An 18761-nucleotide genomic window follows, 5' to 3' on the forward strand; every position below is an offset into this window, starting at 1 on the left:
GTACCATTATACTACATGGAGGCGTGGGATTGGAGAGTTACCATGGGGTGTACAGGGATGTGACAACAGAGCCTGCGTCCAGGGAAAGAGGGAAAGAGAGAGCTTGTGAGATGCTGGCTCTGTGCAGGATTTTTTCAGTATGGATATGGAGTCTTGGATGCTTTGACCTAACAGACTGTCTTTACCGGAGTGGTTACAGTGCTTGACTTTGGCTTTTATACCATTACCAAAACATTAGGTATGCCAAGATTAGATGATCTTTGGGTTTTTCTCCTGCAATAGGTCTTAGTTGACAGATGAGGCAATTCAATCACCAGTAATTTTACTGTCGGTCTTGGGGCTGGAGGCAGCTTTTAATGAAATCAATTCTCACAAACTCAGATGATTTTATAATGCAAATTAAGGCACCAGTGGAGTAAAGGGGTTTTGGTTGTAGAAGAGAAACATACCATGGGACGAAGGATGTTGCAGCCTCGTTGCACGCTGCACTGACTAAACGTACGGTTGCAGGAGAAAAGGCAGCGCGGTTTCGGGAAAGCCTGAGCCACAGAACTGTCAGCGTTGTTCACTTGTCAGTTGGTTGCTAAATTGCCAGGAGTATTTTGCCCGTGGTGTCCTCATGGGATTTAACTTTTGCCCAGCTTTGTCAAGATGGGGAGCTGATGCCTGGTGAAAGCAAGCAAGATGTAAACACCAAGACAGATCACAATGAAATTGCTTACTGATCTGGTGTTGTTCCCTTTCTGAAGGGCAATTACGGGCAAGAGCTCAGCAGGTTCTGCTGGGAAGGTCTCCCTCAGATTGGTGCGGCTAGATGAGTTTATACAAGCTGGGGATTGCAAGGCACCGCTGGGAGATCTGGACCTGTGAAAGTTTAGATGTTGTACAACAAAGCAAATGTACAAATGGACATAGTTAAAAAGCATGTCAGAAGAAGAGCTATTAATAAACCTCCAAACCTTATCTTTCCTGTTTTGTCAGGAGCAGTAGTTACTCATTACAAGGGTAGATCTAACAGGACAAGAATTACCGTAAAGAACAGCTCACAATTAATGGCTAAAAGGCCAAAGTTTAGCCTGCCAGCTTCGTCTGTTGGCAGTGGTTTTCATGTGGCTATTAGTGTGTCAGGGACGTTTCCTTAGCATCTCTTATCTGTAGGCTGCAGGGAACAGCTTAGTGATGTGGACTGAAGTTCGGAGTTCAGGTGAAGCATGGACCTTACATCCCTCTGGGTCTTGGAGAACCAGGTCTACGTGAGGGTTACCAAGCTCCTGCTACAGCAGGAACCAAGTTGTCCTGTGGGTACAGCGTGGGGTGGGAGGCAGGAGGTGCGGTGTCTGACTTGTGCTCAGTTTCTCAGTCCTGAGAATGAGTCCTGACCTCGGTGGGATCCTCTTCTCTGGTAATTTGAAGATACGAAGGTATCTACTTTCTCGGGCATCCCCTGAAGTCATCCTCAGGAGTGTCATTCCCATCCCAGCTATCTGAGGGCAGGGGTATGCAGACATGGGGACGGAGTAGGAAGGGGATGGGGTGGGAGGTAGGGCTGAAGTGTGGCCTTTAACCAGCAGCTTTTCTGTTCTGGCAAAAATAATAAAATAAAAAGGGGGGGGGGGGGGGGGGGCGATTTTTCTGTGCCTTTCCCACAGCAGGCAGTGATCCCAGCCAAGCACCAGCAGAGCCCTGCCCAGTATAACCAGGCACAACCCCCAGTGCAGGTGCAGGGCCTAGAGCAGCCCGGTTCTGAGGCTGGCGGCGCCTTGGCTTTCCTCCTCCCTCTCAAAAGTCTCAGGTCCAGCACGTGAACATTGCAGGCCCAATGCTTCCCCATTAGTCACTGGCGATGTTCTTGCTAGTCGTGATGGGAGCAGGTCAGGCCCCCAATTGCATCAGTGTCTCCTTAACGAGCAGGAACTCCAGCAATTTCATCAGCTGTCACTGCTTACATGAACGAAGCTCAGCTTGCGCATGGCTCTGATTTTTCTCATTATTTTTGTGGGCTGCATTCCCCAATCACTGTAAAACTCTGCAGAACATATTTTTAAGGTGACAAATTGACCAGCAGCAAAGCACTAAACGCAATAACTTTTGCTTTCTAAGTGAGGCTGTACAAGAGCCGCAAAGCCCAGCTGCTGTTGTGCAGGAGCATGTTGCATCTGACTTTTCCCTGAGCATTAAAGGACTGAATTATGTCTGTCAGCTGAGAGCTGTTTCCCTGGTGACAAATCATAATTGCTCTTGTTAAATCTAAAGTACACCGACACGTTTTCATAATATTTCCCACACATTGCACAGAATTTCTCTAGTAGGCCAAGCAAACAGTTACCAAGCCTGGATTACAGCCCAGAGCCCCAGACTGCATTGCTTGTGAATACGCAGAAAACCTCCTGTTAAAGGTGCCTTGAAATGCTCCTGGTAATGGTGCTTCATTTAGCTAGAGATTTAATTGTTCAGGCTGTAAATGGGATACTCCTTTTGTGTCTTCTTTTCTTGTTTCTGTATCACTCTAATCTGCCTTTGCACTCGTACAGATTTTTCTTTGCTTAGAACAGCTTTCATTGAAATGCTGATAAAATGTGCCCTTTCTGAGGCAAAACCAGGATGCTTTCAAGGTAAAAAAAAAAAAAAAAAAGGATAGATAGATTAATTCTGCCAATTAAACTCTAATTATTCTCTGGCCATTCAAGAATAAACTTCTGTTCTCCCTGTCTGATTTCCAGGCTGTAATCTCACTGGGACAGGTATCGCCTTGACATTTGCATCTCTTGAGGTTTATAGGTGGCAGGAAAAGATGGATTCAACTCAGTGTCAAGTTGTGCATGCAAATAACTCTTGCCATCTCCGTGCCCTTCAAAAACCCTCCTCCGATCGTATCGCTAGCAGTCAGACTCTTGAGCCTTGCTGCAGAAAACTGGATGCAGGGTATGGGGGAGACGAGGTCATTTTATAGCTTAGGATCTTCTGAGGGCTGGAGCTCTTCAGGAGTTGGGTCGGTGGCTCAGTTCCTGGCCCTGTATGTTCTCTTTTTCTGCTGCTGACTGTGGTTTCTTGGCCCCTTGCTAATACAGGTGAGCTGGAGTGAGCTAGACGGCAGAAGGAACGTAGTCCCCAAGTGTCCCACAGTAATCCTGATGTGCCTCTCCGTGTTGCAGCCCTTTCTCTGTTGATCCCTCCGTTGGGACTCTTGGGATTGGCGATGCCATGCAAGTAACGGTGGACTTCCACCCAGAGAAGACTGGTGATTATTCCAGACCCCTGACAGTTCACTATGACACAGGTAAGGTCTGGGCGCTGCATGGTGCCCAGTCTCTGCGTCCTTCAGAACAGAGAAACAGAGAGCTTTCAAAGCAGAAAAATGTTAAGTGCTTTGCAGACTACTTCTACAACCTTTTATTTCAAAACCTCTGTATGTTTCAGTGCTTGAGTGAGCAGGTAAGGGACAAAGGCTGAGTGTGCCCTTGTTCTGTGTGGCTGTGTGCCGGTCTCTCCCTGGAGGATGCTGGCGTCGGCTGGGTGCTCTCCACCCAGCACCCCCCATGACTGTCATCTGCCATCATTCCCTGTTGTCCCAGTCACCTTAATTCCCTCTCCAGGTGTATCTCCCCTGTCCCGGCTTTGCCTCAAAGAAAAGTGACAAATAGGTGGTGCTTAGGGGACCTTTAAAGTGCATCCCCTCAAGCAGGAATGAGTTTTTTTGGAATCGGGTTTTGCTGGGAGTTGCTGATTCGGAGGCGGGAGGAACCTTGATTCTCCGTTACGGTGTGCATATGCACATGTGAAGCTTCATTCCTTGGCGGTGCTACGTTTGAAGCACAACGTGGGAATGCGTGCCTCTGTCAGACTCGCTCCAATGCCGCTGTCTCTTACACATCTGTCCCCTGCACTGCTTCTACGTTGTTTTGCCGCAGACCCTTGTTCTTTCTTTTTGCCCTCTCCCACCTGCGTCCCACAGCTCACGACATCAGGACTAATGCAGCCAGGACTTGAGGGCTCTTGGGATTTGGCAGGAAGAGCTCGCTGCCTCCCGAGATAGGTGTAAAATTTATGTTAGGCTAGGAGAAGCTGAGATCAGGCCACAGAAACACCATCAGCTTTAAGCTTCACTCAAGAGTAAGTGGGGAATATCTTTAGGAAAAGGCGTCATGTTAAAATGCTTCTGTCGGCCTTGGCTCAGCAGGGGTATGTTGTGGTGCCAAACGAGACGCTTCCTCAGTTGCATGAAGGCACTTGGCGTGTGTTTCCTCTCGCCTGAGAGGGAGGTTTGGTTTGTCCCTGTTCCTCAGTGTTGGTCCTTGGAAGTGTGGTGTCCTAACCGAGGTGATACTGTGTGCTGCTTTAGCCCGGCAAAGAGCAATTTAGTTGTCTTGGGTTTGTGGAGTTACAAATGCTCCTGTATCTTCCAAATGCTTATGTAGCCTTACGACTTATTTCAGCTTTGTCTAACGTTTTTCAGTTATTGACATATTCACGGAGAATGGTTGATGCTCACTCAGAGGAGCTTATTGTTTTGGGTAACAGTTTCTAGGAAGAATAAATGAAATATCAGCTAGGGAAGCACAAAAAAGTGCCTTATTTGTATGCCTATACAGAATCTATAGGATAAAATTCAGAGGGCTAGAATTTCTCTGGGGCAGATGAGCAGTGACAGTGGAGATTAGGGCCGTAGGGTTTATACTTTGTGGCGGAACAGAATGAGCGAATAATTAGGGCCAGGATCTTTGTGGCTTGCTTTGAAAAACCTGAGAGTCTTGTTCTTACTGAAACAGCTGGTTCCTCCATAGTCAATCTTTGCAAAAGTGATTTGTGTGGGTAGGCCACGGGGATAAACTCTGCTGGCTCTGAGATGGGTGTTTTCCCAGGAACACGTGCAGCTCCCTGGGAGATGAACCCAGGATTTCATTCCTGCCTGCCAGTACAATGTGGCAGTTATTTTGAAATAAACTACGAATTGCGAAGGAGAGCAAGGGGATAATGAAGGGATTATCTCTCTAGCTTTGAAGCATACAGGTAAGTGAAAGGCTGCTGAGATTAATTGCTAAAGTGAAGCAGAAACGTTTAATCAATCAGTCTTTCGAGGTGTGGCGCAGAGCTTATTGCAGGAGTAGTGCAGAGCACCAGACAGCGTTCCCTGACCTCGCGCGGCGAGCCCTGGCTAATGTGTCCGGCACCGCGGCAGGCTCCCTGTGACGCGCGTACAGAAAGCAGCCGGGTTGCTCTTTCAGAGCCACCAACAGAGTGCTTATTAAGAAACAGAAGTGCTAAGAGCAAAACAGCAGTTTAAGGTGTTGGGAGGCGTTTCCCTCGCTTGGCTGTGTATCGGTACTGACTTGCTCGCAGGCAGCAGTAGTTGTCAATGGATCACACCCTTCTTAGGGTGACTTACGCAGGATCAGGTGAACATTGCTTAAATTTCTGCTGAAGCTGGGTCAGATCTGTCCCTAGCGTTGCTTAAGCGAGCATGGAGCTCTTCCATGTGAACAAGTCACAATTTTTCCCTTAGCGTATGATTTGGTTGATTTAAATTGTGTGTCCTTTGGGCTGGTTAGGAGCACAGGTACTGTCCCCTGGATGGACTGTGTGTGTGGTGGCAGTTCTGTTGCTACAAATTTATGGATGAGCGTGGAGAAAATGTTTGCTGCTATGAGCGTAATGATTTACAATGAAAACTTGTCCTTCAGTGCTTTACGTGCCTAAACTCCTCCTTTTCGCCTGTGTACATATGTCTGGGTGTGAAAAATCCCAGCTCGTACTGAAATGAGGGTGACTTGGGATGTTCAGGGTTCCAGCATATCCCTGTCCAGCACCTTAACATCAGATTATGGTACTTGAAAGGGTTTCTGAAACCTGCGTGCGAAGCACTCGTACAGCTTTGGAAAAGGTTTCAATACCACTGAAAGTCCTGTCGGTCAGTTGGCCTTTCCCAGATGACGTTCAGCCCACCCTGTGTGGACCGTGTGGATGTGGGAAAATAAGTTTATGGAGGTAAGTCCTAGTCTCAACCAAGCCAGTGTTCATAAAGTTTCGATATTCTTTCAGCTGTCAAGTCCTGCTCAAGTGAGATGATGCCCAAGCTGCTTGCCCTGAGTGCTGCTGATTGTACACCAAACCCAGTCTGCTGCAGTAACAACATTTATTGCAACCTGGCAGCGTCGCACCAGCTTGGTGTGGGAAGGTGAGCTTTGCTCAGGGACACGTGGCTGAGGAGATGCATGACGGGTTTCCAGAGGTGTGCCAGAGGTGCAAAGCAAATCCACCAGTCCAGTGCCATCCAGAAACAATAATGTCTACGGCAGGTGCTCCATGCAGGTGGAGAAGGCTGCCAGAGACAGGAGGTGCCGGAGAGATGCTTGGAGTTGTGGAAGGAGAATTGCTTCTCTACTCAGAGCTCCCTAAATGCTGACTCACATTAGGCTCCTGTCTCCAACGAGTACTAGTATAGTATGATGGGTGGTCTTCAAGGTGTAGGACCAGATCCTGTGCCTGTATGTGGGTGCCTCCAGTGCCCACTGGCCCTTGTGGCAAGGCGCTACAACACGCTTCTAGCCCAGGGGATCTGTGGTGCGGTATTGAAATTCCTCTGTGCAGTTTTTCCCCATCGGTTGCTGCATCCCTTGGCATCTCTTTGTCAGCACAGAAAACTTCAGTAATTAGCAAAGCACCACTGAGCTTGTGCATGGCTGAGAGGCGCTATATATTGAGATGCTTTTATTGCTGTCAGTAATAAAAGTAACGATGCAGATGGCTCTCTTTCAGTAGCTCTGTGAGCCTAACGCAGAAGCAAAAGCCTGGGGGCAGGATCTCACCCTCTTTGAGGGGAGGATCAGAACCCATACCCATAGGAGTATTTTAGGAGACAGCATACCCAAGAGGAGGCAGCCCTCAAGCAGAACTGCCTATTCCATTACTCTTCTCTCTCCCCTTGGTTCGGAGCCCCAAAAAGCGGTTTCCCCAGAAGAGAGGTAACGTGTGTGGCTCAGGAGTAGTTCTCGGTGGTTTTAGTCCTGCTGGAAGCCTCCAGCCTTGTGCTAAAAGCCTGGTGAGGAACCATCTCGGTGTTTGGCAGATGAATACCCTGTTTTCCCTCAACTTCCCACACAGCTTGCAGGAGGGCTGACAGCTGCTGAGCAGGAGCTGTGCTAAAGCAAATCTTGGCTTGTTTGCTGTGGATGGCAGACCCAGGCTCAGAGCATCCTTTGTGGTTCTGCACGCCCAGGGCACAGTTGGGGGAGTTCAGCCTCGGCTCCTCAATGGCTTACTTCAAGGGCAGGTAGAAGGTGCAAGCAGGGTCTGATTCTGGCTCCGTGGCTGTTAATCAGGGTGAGTTTTCCTGCGCTGGCTCAGTTTCTGTCCCCATAGGAAGTGGGTGAAGTCATGTCTCCCCTCCTGAGCCCTGGGCGGCAAGACTTGCTCTGTGCCAGATTCAGGTTATTCCTGTATGGCAGGAGAGAGCAGCTAAATAGGCTTCTTCAGTGCAGCACGCTGGGAGCTGGAGATGATGTGGAGCAGAGCTTGCCTTGCCCTGGGTCAGGGAGGGCTCTGGCTGCCTTGTTCCCCCGCCGCTGAGCTTTGCTGCCTGGCCCTGACAGCACGGGGTCCCCAGCACCGTTTCCTCCCCATTGCTGCTTGCCAGGCGTGGGGCAAATGCCATCAGCCTCGTAGAATCATAGAATGATGGAGGTTGGAAAAGACCTTGAAGATGACCAAGTCCAACTTAACCCCGGATTGCCAAGCCCACCACTAAACCGTGTCCCGAAGCACCGCATCTGTGTGTTTGTCAAACAAAACACGTCAGGGGTGGTGATTCCAGCCTGCAGCGTGGAGAAGCAAGCCCTGCCGGAGCCGTCTCCTCCCTGGCAGGGTCCCGCCACCCCCCCCAGTCCCGAAGGCTGGCTGGCAGCTGCTGCTTAGGCTGTCCGCACGCGGGGGGCTGCTGCAGGGGGGTTTGGTACTGAGCACCGGAGAGCTACTGGGATGTGTGGTTTGGGTTGGTCAGTAAGCGTGACGAGCTGGCCTCAGATCTTCCCCTTCCTCTAAGCCAGCACCAACACTTGCACGATAGACAAGATCTCCTTAGGGCAACGTAAGCATAAAAAATAACAACAAAAGAATTTCTTGGGTAGATCTGGGAGAACTGGCTGGGGATCACTGTACTTAGTGCGGCAGCAATGCTCAGGGTGGCAGGGGATGTCAGAATAGGATCTGGGTCTTCTGCCCTACGCAGGATGGCCTGAGCCACTGCCCTGAGGTGCCTCTGCCCTTCTCGGTCTAACCACAGGCAGCTTCTCTGTGCTGCAGCAGCCTCTGGAGCTGTGAGTGATAACCGCCAGCTTGAGAAAACACCGAGGTTTCATCACAAATGGGGGGAAATGAGGCATGAGATCACAGGAAAAATCAAGGCATATGAACCACGATTAATTAGGGAGCTGATGTGGAGCTCTTCAGTCACCTGTGGCACGACAGAGAGTTTGATGTGGTGTGTTGGAGCCATTTGGGTTTGGTGAAGATGACGGTAACTACAGAACCAGGTGTGCTCGGCTGGCAGCAGGGCAAGCACAGCCTGTGCATCTCGGCCGCGGTGGGAAACTGTGGTAGGGGCTGCATCGCATTGCGTATGGGCCGAGGGGAATTGTCAGGGGCGTTACCGACTGCTCAGCTCCTGCACAGAGCAGCATGGGGTTCCCAGCCGGGAATGTCGATGTGTTGGGGTGCTGAATCCCTTTCTTCAGCTGAAATTGATGCTGGGCTTAGCTGAATCGGCTTGCTTTGGTAAATGAGGCCACCTCTGCAAGGGCTTGGCGGTGTGTTAGTGGCCACTGTACACACGCAGGAAGCTCATTAAATCCCAGCCCTACGTGTTTATTGATGTTTGAGGCTGAACAAGTAACGGCAGCACGGGTGTGCCATCACCTCTGGGCATCTCAGCTACTCGCAAGAGTAAAACAGTACCTCGCTGTGATATTAGTCTGTGGTTTTGTGCAGACTTTGGAGAAGACAACCACCTCTGCATGCCTCTCTTCTCTTTCCTTTAAGAACCCCCTTTCTACCGAAGGTCCTGTCATCTTGCCAGGCTGGCAGTGCCATCGGTAGCTTCCAGGAACTTGTTTGAAAACAAAATGAAAATCCTATTGACTTAGCCTCTAGATCAAGCCTTTTTCTTTGTCTTTTTTCTCTGCAAACCCACTGATGGATGTGGATAGGCAGCAGGGTTTAACTGAGGTTCAGCCCTCGCTGTGTTGTGTTTCACGTTCCTGAGATCACTCAGGTTGCTGAGCCCTCGCCGTTTGTACTGACTCCAGCCGGAGCGGAGGAGGCTCAGGACTTTCCTGAGCAAACCCTCTGCCTCGCTGCATCTTGACCTGAGCTGTGCCTGTGTCATGCGGGATACCAGGGTGGGAATGCCAAAACCATTTCTGGTTTTAACCTTGGTCTGGTGTGAGCGTTCACAGGGGCTCTGATGTCGCAGTGTGTTCAGTTGCTATCGAGCTAAATTCACGGCACCAGCCCCATAGCTTCTGGTGGCCACCGCTGTGTGCCACTGCTGGTCAGGTCTGTAGCTCTTCATCGCCGCGCAATTCTCCGACCCTTCAACACCAGGCAGGCTGGTAGTGGCTTCTTACCAGTGCTGAGAGGTGGGGAAACCTTCTGCTTCCCTAAGCAGCAGCCTCTCTTGGCTCCAGAGCTTTACTGTAGTGCGTGAACTGATGTAATTATTTCCGTTTGTGTTCAGTGCTAGCAGATGCAGACAAACTTGTTTTGTTTGGTGAGTTTTTAAAGATCTTGTTTCCCATGTTATCCAAAGGTGTAAGCCAGGCTCTGACGCTGTGGTTATTACAAGAGGCTGCTCTAGCTTTCCCTTGGACTGCCAGGCATTTAAGAACTTTGCAAAGGGATTTTCCTTTCTGCTTGCCTCAGGTCGTGAGTGCATGTTGTGCTTTTCTTCCTTCACTTGTGAGAATTCCCAGCAGGATTGGCTAGTTTCTGTTGGGCTTTTATGTTCTTGTACGTCTGCTTCAAAGCGAGTGCAGGGTGGCATATACTGTAGGCAAAAAGAGGCGTAAATAGGAGTTTGTGCGATGATATGTTGACTTTGCATCTGAATCGTAGCAGGGCTGCAACGGACTGAGGGTTGGTAACTAATACTTTATACAAATAATTGGTTATATAGGCTTTTATAGTTCAAATCAATTAGATTGATGGGTGAGTATAATTGGTCTCCATTGTTCCTTTATGTCAGATCAGCTAACAGTTAACAACTGTTTCCTGTCTTTGTTCCCCTTTTCCACAACTGCTTGTAACAATGATTTTTCTTTATATATACTGTTTTAGATAAGGTTGTTAAATTTCTTGCAAACAGAGTATGGCCTTCGCCCCTCTCTAGGGCCTTGTGTTTCAAAGCCGATGGTCTGTCGCTTTGAGGGTAGAAGAAAAGAAATTAAGTTTGTGCTTCATTTGCTTGATCTTTTTTTTTTGTTATTCATGGCTTTATATCTCCAAAACTATGTGACACCCCTTCTGACAAAAATGCTGCTAAAGCAACCCGTGGAGTTGACTGCATGAGCACGGCTGGGGGGTGGGTGCTAGGAGGGTTATTTGGAGGTTAAAAGTCTCCTTTTGGCTGTTTTGTTCATCCCCAGAAGCAGACTTCCATGTGACGCCGCCTATCCCGTTCTTAGCCTGTGAAGGATTTCTGGAAGAATGTAGTTTTCAGCTCTTTGCAGGGCATCCTGGACTGCAGCTTGTCTCTTCTATCATCAGTGGAAATCACTAGTATGTTCTTAGGTGCCATGAACCCTGGATGCATTTCGGGGCAGAACTGACCATTCATTAGTCTCCTTTCCTCGTGGATCAATCAACGTCTGCTGAGAAGCAGAAGGGTAGCTTGAAGGGTGATTGATTTATGAAGTGGCGTATTGAGCATGCCTTTGCCAGGCAATCAGAATGAAGGTTCCTGCCCTGTTTTTCCCCGTGGGCCAAAAGCAGTGTTTCAGCTGATCAGGGACCGCAGCGTTTCATGGCTGTAGTGGCAATAACGATTAAAAATAGCCCATGGCATCCTGGATATGCGGCAGCGCTGTCTTGCGTTATCCAACAGTTTCATTGTCCTTTCAATCCATTCTGCGAGGGTCCTTCACGCTGGGCAGCACAAAGCCTCTGTGCTGGCTGCCAGATATTCCTGCGCTGGAGTATTTCATCCCGTAAGAAAGCCAACAGCCCTTCCTAAGCACGGTGCGGAGGAGGTAATGGGGAATACTTTGGGTGCTCCACTACAGGAGGATGCACAGCAAGGAGCCTGGTGGAAAGCAAGGTGACTCCTAAGTGCAGGAGAGCCGTCTGAAGAGCCTGCGACCTGTCCCGTAGACGCTGTGGCTGGTCATTGCTCTCCATCTCCCTTTTCCTGCCCATCTGTTGTCTCACGGTGGCTTGCAGTGCTCTGGGGTAGCAGATCCTTTCCTTGCGATGGGCTGCATGGGCTCAGAGGGGGCTTTGCTGGGGGCTTTAGCTGTTGACAGCATCAGCTGTGGCAGCAGTGATGATTAGGGTGCCCTGAGCTTTGTTGTAGCCTGGGCAATGGTCCTGCAGAAACCCCTGTGTTGGCAGCAGTTATTTAATGGTGAGGTTTATAAACAAGCTGCTCCTAGGGCTGGAGTAACCAGCACGATGGTTTTAATGATGTCTGAAGGTAGCTCATGAGCACTGCCTCAGAGAAACACTTAAAAATGACTGTCACTGCCCTGTGTTTTGCTCTAGTGCTGGAAATACGAGCGTGGGGACTGACAGGTGGCCTTTGTCAGAGACCCAGCACACTTTGTAGGTGATGCCATTAGCTTCCTGACAGCAAAACAGCTCAGAGCAGCGCTCCTGACTCTGACCGAGGTAGCTCTGTGGGAGGCGCAGCAAAAAGCATATGGTGGGGAGGGCTGGATCCAGCCGCAGGGGACTCCTCTCGCTTTCCAGAGATCGTTAGCCTGGTGAAGTGACTCCCTTCTCCGGTGGTGAAATGCTGCCAGCAGACCTTTGCACGCTGTTTGAAAACCCAGAATATGCTGGTGATGGTGAGGCAGTTGGGTATCGTGATAGCAGCAGGAGCAAAAGAACTGCTCAGAGGGTCGATGTGGAGGTACAATGACACTCTTCTGAGTGAAGAGCTCGGCTTTCGTTGCTTGCTTGTATTTTCAGTGAAAAAGCAGCAGGACCTGTCTCTTTTAGAAGAGGTGAGAGCCAGGCATAGTTTTCTGACAAACTGGGCAAATTAATTTAAACTTGCTTTCCCTGTTACCCAAATATTCTGAACCGGACTGTCATGCAGTCCTAAAAAGGTTTAAAATCCAAATTCAGCGAGGAGGGAGTTACAGGGATAGAGGAAGAATATTATGGTGAGGACGAAAGGCAGCAGAGTGCTGTTTTGTTTCTCTTCAGTCTAATCCATCTGGCTACCAGCTTCCTGATATTTAGAGCAGTAATCGATGGAGGAAGGTACTGGCTGTTGAAGGCTGGGAACGCATTCTTCATAAAACCTGAAATTGTTTTGAAATCTTGTTCAAGGGTTTGCTTAATATTCGGAAAGATATTTTAGCTCTTCTGTAAATTCCCTCTCCTCCTGCACAACAGGCCCCACAGAGGATGTCCCAGTGCTGGATTTCTTACTTTCAGATAGTTAAAAGTTACCGTGATGTGCTAAGATACCGGTGGCCATAGCCATGCAGGTGGATGCTGGAATAAAACACGGTGGTGTTCCTGCTGTCTCAGAGAGCATCGTTCAGGAGTGCACAGCCCAAAGCATCTGCTCTACTGCTGTATAAGAAGCCTCTCTTTTAATTTCAAGTTCAGGTGTTGCTTTGTTCAGGTTGCAGAGTGAGCTGTGTCCTGCTGTCTCTGGGAAATATGTCAAAAGCATGTAAGAATGAGAGAGCTGACAGCCTGTAATAAGGTCATCGTGTTGTGTAAGTAACGATAGGGCAGGTACGTCTGGCTTCAGTAAACGTGCTTTCATGGCAGCAAAGCGTCCCAAAGCACAGACCCACGGACATCACCCCATCAAGTGAAACACCTAGGGCTACATTGCTGTTACAGTACAGAGATTGTTTTGTGGTTGGGTTGGTTTTTATTCCTCCAGACTTATATATTAAATAACCAAGAGTCTTAAATAAATGTCACATCTAATTTGGCACCCAGGCATGAAGCCTGCAGCTGCCCTGGGCCAACCCTGACAGCTCTGCTCTGTGCCAGTTTATCTGCCTGGCAGAAAGACCTGCTGCTCCCTCCTGACTCGCTGGCATCCGCACGCTCTCGTCTGTACCGGGAGGTTTGTGGGTTTACACAGTCAGCACGATGCCAGATCCTTCTCTCTGTGGTAGAAGGTGCTCCGGCAAAGCCCTCCAGCCTTCAGAAGCGTCCTCGGTGCCTGCAGCCGGGAGTGTAAGTGCTCTCCAGGAGAGCAGCAGTAGGGGATGCTCAGCAAAGCGTGTAGAAGCAGGCAGTGCATGTGCTTTCTCCCTCGTGGGCCTTGGAGGCAGCATTTTTCTGTGCTGGAGGCTTTATTCACGTCTTTGTTTAATCGCTTCTGATGGTTTTACCTGCCAAGCCTTTGTCCAGTTGCTTTGTGGATTTATAGCGATGAGTGTCTGTAGGCACCTATGGCAGTACGTTCCAAAGGAAGGAATATTCCTTGGAAAAGTACTAGTACTACTTTTCTCTAATTTTGACTAATACTATTTCAGGCCCTCGGGTTCCTGTTTTACAACAAATTGTGACATTTTTTTCCGCGTTAAGTTTTTCCCAGGCCATTCATATTTCTACAAACCTACCTATCTCCTATGTGGTTTCTAGGTTGAGGAATCCTGTTCAGTCTTCGTATAGAAGCTGCTCTGTACTTCGGAGAAGGGCAGAAAGAAAGATTAAATTTCAAAGGCTTCAGCTTGGTTTTTAAGATCAGAAGTATACCCATTATTTCAAGACCCACCTGGCCATGGGTTTAGACAGCGAGATCATGATAGTTTTCGTGGAGTTTATTTTGCAGTAGTTTGTTGTCTCGTAGAGCATTTTTCATGTCATGTTTCCATGAAGCTGAGTTGTACATGCTCAAAGCACTGTGCATGTCTCCCATTTCTTGGGTCCTGCTTCCTCTGCTTGCCAATGTACGCCGAGGATTCAGCGGAGGGGGAAGGCAGTGCTTATAAAGCACACCTGCCTCTGTAACGCTTCTGAACCTCAGTTAGTTTTCTACGCTAAGTTGTCCATTCCAGAAAGCAGGCTGTCCAGTCATTGGAGACGTTGCTGTTTCTCTCGCAACATAACTCATCTCTGGCCACGAATCCCTCCCACTCCTCCTGGGCTCCCTTAAGAGCAGAGAGGTTGAGGTTATACAGGCACGAAGGCCGAACTCTCCATGTGTGGAGGTGAGGGAATGGCTGCAGAGATCTGTTTGAAGGGTGATTCATTCCCAACCTCCCTCCAAGAGAGGGGCTCTCTTTCTCCTGGCACGGCTGTGATTCGCCGCATTGTGTCCGGCTTAGGGTTTAAGGAGTCCGTGTAGGACACCGCCAGCTCTCCCCCGTGCTGTTGTGTGGCAGCCTTGGAAAGGCAGGTCCATCCCCTGCTGCCTTGCTGTAACCCGTGCAGCGAGGAGAAGGCTCTGCCTCGGCAGGGGGATGCTCTCCAGGGATGGCCGGGTCGCTGCCCTTCTCAGCTGGGGCTGGCTCTGAGGCTTTAAACACGCTCCACAGAAGTGCCATTTCGACGGAGAATGTCTCGTGTTTGTGGTTTGCTTCTCACCTGGAAGCTCTCACCTGCAACAGGCAGAGTAGGCTCGGTGCTCAAGTTTGAGATGGTTGACTCCCAGGAGCTGCTTGGTTGGGAAGAATGAAAGTTTGGGAGCTCTGGCAGTGAGGGACGCTTTGGTGGGGGTCTCTTCTGGAGGGTGAAGGGCTGGCAGGTGCTCCAGCAAGACTCCAGGCGTTCATCGGCTGCTGTGCGCAGCCAGGGGCTCTCTCCTCTTCGGTCTGAGGTGGAAGGCAAAGGTGTGCTCGCTCGGGTTGTGGGACAGCTTGGGAGTGCTCGGTGCAGGCTTGCACGCTCGGGCACAGGCACCGACAGGCTCCAGGCAGAAGAAATGGGCTTGCAGGGCTGTGATGGGCAGGTTGGCGTGGGCCGTGCCCCACCAGTCTCGTTCCGACCTGTCTGCACAGACACACAGCAAGTGAGGGCACTGCTGCTCCAACACGGTGAAGTTCTCATCTGCGTCCCATCCTGCCGGGGGCTGTCACTTTGCTTGCCTCCCTCTTCTGCCTACATGCCCCAGGCACCTTCGCTTGTTGGCAGCAAGGGATCAGGAGAGACACAACCCCGGTGGCGTGCTTGCAGGAGACTCTGGGCGAGCCGTGACCGAGGTGCGACTCCTGAGAGTCACCTGAACGACTCAGATGCAGAATTCCCTGTGACCCGAGTGGGACGGCAACCCAAAGGCCACCTGGGCACATCTGAAAAAGTCCCCCTGTAGACAGGGTCACCTTGGGGTTAAATCTTTACAAGCCCACCCAGAAATAAGGTGCTTAAGGTGGTGTCCAGGACATCCTCGTGCTGTACACATGCAGCTATCAGGATGTGACAAAGGTACTGATCTGTGGAACTGCTAATACAGCTAAAGGCTGTGACACTTCTGTTCCCTGTGGCTTCCTCCGTTCCTTGTACTCCCATCAGCAAGGGCGATGAGCAAAGTCTCCCTTTTGCTTTGTTCCAGGTGAAGATATTCACACAGGCCTTCATGGAGCCGCTGAAGATGTCAACATCAGGCTAGGCAGGAACTCCTTGACAGCTGGGAAGACCTACATCACGCTGTCAAACCACAGATCCATCGTCATCCACAATCGGAGTAAAGTCATAGCCCACTCCAGTGGAAGGCTTTTGTTAGTCAAGAAGAGGAGGATCAGGAGAAGCTGAGGTTCACTGGGAAGATTCATTTCAGTAAGATACACTGCCCAAGGGTAAAACTAACGTACGGCCTCAGAGGGATGTTGGTGCTTTTTTGAGTGGCATAGGACAAGTAAACCATCCACGACACCAGGGTGTCCCCCCCTGGGCTTCAGGGTAATGGAGCTCAGTGCTTCCCATTCCGGTTCCATCCATGTTCCAGCTGATGTTTTGGGGGGGAAAGGTTGCATTTCCTCGGAGAGCAAATTCCCATCTGTGGGAGCCCTAAGTCAGTGAGGCCAGGTCCCTGGGCTCGCAGAGGGTCTGTGAGGCTGAGGAAGGTGTCGGCACTCCTTACCTGGGACGGCGTTGAGCGGTAGCACCTAACAGCTGCAGGCAGCGTACCTGCTGTGATATTCACTGCAGTTACTTCCACTCCACCTTTGATAAGACGGCAACCTTCTTCAGCCTTCCTGTCCAGTAGTGCACAGGGCAGGGTGCTTTGCTGGCCCCGAACGTTGAGGCCATCTGTGCAAGATCAGTGTGTTAACAGAAAAAGTCTCATGACCTTCTCTTAGTACGTCCCTGCACCATTCTTTTAGCATCTCTTCCCACCTGCCTATCTCAGATGGGACCCTGAGTGATCCTCTCTCCCCTCAGAAGCAACCAGGTTTCCCCACAGTTAACTTCAACCCAATGTTTTTCCAATGGCACTTGATCTTATGCCAGCTCGTGTTCTACACTCTGAGCAGAGTGCTTTGTTCTTCCTTACTTGCAGTCTTAGAGGTGGTCATAGCTCCGAGGCCACTGTCCTGCTGTAGCAGAAGCTTTTGAGATGTCAGAGCAGAGAGGACCTTTCCAATGGGAGGAGGCAGATCAGCACCCTGTGCTTGGCTGTCACCCCAAAAGACCTGGATCATCACAAGGTCTACCCAGGGGTTTGCTCTGTCTCCCTCCTGCAGGACTTTCTGGGATTCAACAATGGAATTATTGTCTGTTGATGAAGGCTTAGTTGAGGGTTGCTCATCTCGGTGCCTGGAAGCCCCCCTCATGCACAACGCTGTAGGTCAGCCGTGGAAAAACGTTTCTCATGACACTCCACAGGGAGCAAGCCAAAGAAAGTATTTTTGGCACTGGTGACAGCATTTGCCCGAGGCTCTGTCTGCGTGCTGCTAGTAATGTCCATGGCTGTGTTTCCTTTCTAAATGTATTGGAATTTAGCTGGGTGGTGATTGCGGTCCTGTTTATACCACGTTGCCCTGATGTGCCGTGTATGGAGCCTTCCCCTCATCCCCCTCGAGTAGTCACCTGCTGGTCCTTGGTGGCCAGGGGACTGGAGCGTGAAGGGGGCACATCCACGTGCCAGCTGGGAAGCAAGTGCTCTGCAGCAGTGCTCCCTTCTCACCTCTCGGTTGCGAGCAGCTTTAAACCTAGAATGATTGCTGCTATAACTACCGAGTAAGGGAGAGGTGACCTGTGTCAAAGCTCTGTGGAGAAGGCCAAAAAGAGAAAAATGTTGAAGTGGTTCAAGGCTGGATGTAAGGGTTTGGATTCAGAGATGCTGGTCCTGCCTTCGTTATTGGGTGATGCTAGGCAAAGTCCCTTCACCTCTCGGGGCCTCTGTCTTCATGCATATAAACCCGTTAATTTCAGTGAAGTGATGCAATGCCTGAAAGTCCGTGAGTTTGCTTATCAAATGCTCTGGGATCCTCTGCTGGATGGCAGTGTAGGCAGTGGAGCAGATCTAGTTTGCTTATCCCTGCCAGTCCAAAAGGGAAGGTAAAAAAGAGTGGTGCTGGTAACCTGCAGCTGAAGCCCAGCTGCTCTCCCCTTGCCAGCGAAGCACTGCAGTGGGTGCTCCTTCATCTTCATCCATCTCCCCCGAGCACCTCTACGGGAGGAAAAGCCATCTGAGGGTGTTGGTGGGTTGTCCATTAGTCGTGGCAGTAGCTTTGAGCCAGGAGGCTCTCCAGAGGGCTGCTAGCTTTCAAAAACCTCCTCTTAGCTCGTGAGTGTGGCGTAAAACTACCTGCCATGCCAGCGAACAAGTGATAACCTGATCTGCTTGGGACCCCGTGGCGTGGGGTCAGCCCCTTGCTGAGCTGCTCCTGCTGTTCCTCCCCCAGGGCGTTGCTGCTCCTGCGCTTACGCAACAGTCTCTGCAAATGTTATTAAATGATCTGCTTGGTTTGTGTCTCTCCATGGCTGCAGGCGCTGTCGCAGGCTGCAGAAGCAGGAGGAGAATGAGAGGAATTCTTTTCTCAAGCAGCGCGCGGTGGACCCCACGCTCCAAGAACGCCTTTCCCTTCTCTCCTGTGCCTTCCAGAACCAGAGGGCAAAGGTGCAAGAAGACCCTATGCTTTTCTCCGGTGATATTTTTGCCATTGAGCGGGTGGTAAGTGATAGCTGAGAACCTCTCTTCCTCCTCCTCCTCCTCCCTGGATGAGGTCACTTGGCAGATACCCGCATCAGCATCTTGATGTGCCGAGAGGGAAGACATGAGGTTTCTAGTGGGGCTGGGAGAGGTTGTTGCAAAAAAGCATTTCTAAACAGTGAGCTCCTGGCAGGCGGCGAGAGCCTGCCTAAAGCTGAGCTCTGCTGCAAGGGCTGTAAATTAAGGGCACTTCATAAGTGTCCTTACAGTGTTCAGGGGTACTGATTATTATATAGAAGGGCAGGCCTTTCACGTAGCGTATGGGGATTAACCATGGGCATTAGTTCACCTATTGAAGAATGAAAAGGTCCTCTATGGAAAGGAGGCCAAGTTCAGCCCAAGTTTAATCACGGAAAGACCAATCCCTTCTTATAATCTGGATTTATACCATGTGTGACTCTCCCTCCCAGCATCGTCTGTG

At 50.2% G+C, this 18761-nt stretch overlaps 1 long non-coding RNA gene across 1 annotated transcript; it reads left to right on the forward strand.

Moving 5' to 3' along the window:
• The first annotated feature begins 13113 nt into the window (after positions 1-13113).
• On the forward strand, positions 13114-18412 carry LOC308067320. Its single transcript, XR_013929527.1, has 3 exons — positions 13114-14026; positions 15776-15960; positions 18118-18412. It is a non-coding gene; the product is annotated as an uncharacterized lncRNA (long non-coding RNA).
• The last annotated feature ends 349 nt before the right edge of the window (positions 18413-18761 follow it).

This window comes from Falco punctatus (assembly GCF_963210335.1).
Source record: "Falco punctatus genome assembly, chromosome: 7".
Taxonomy (NCBI): domain Eukaryota; kingdom Metazoa; phylum Chordata; class Aves; order Falconiformes; family Falconidae; genus Falco; species Falco punctatus.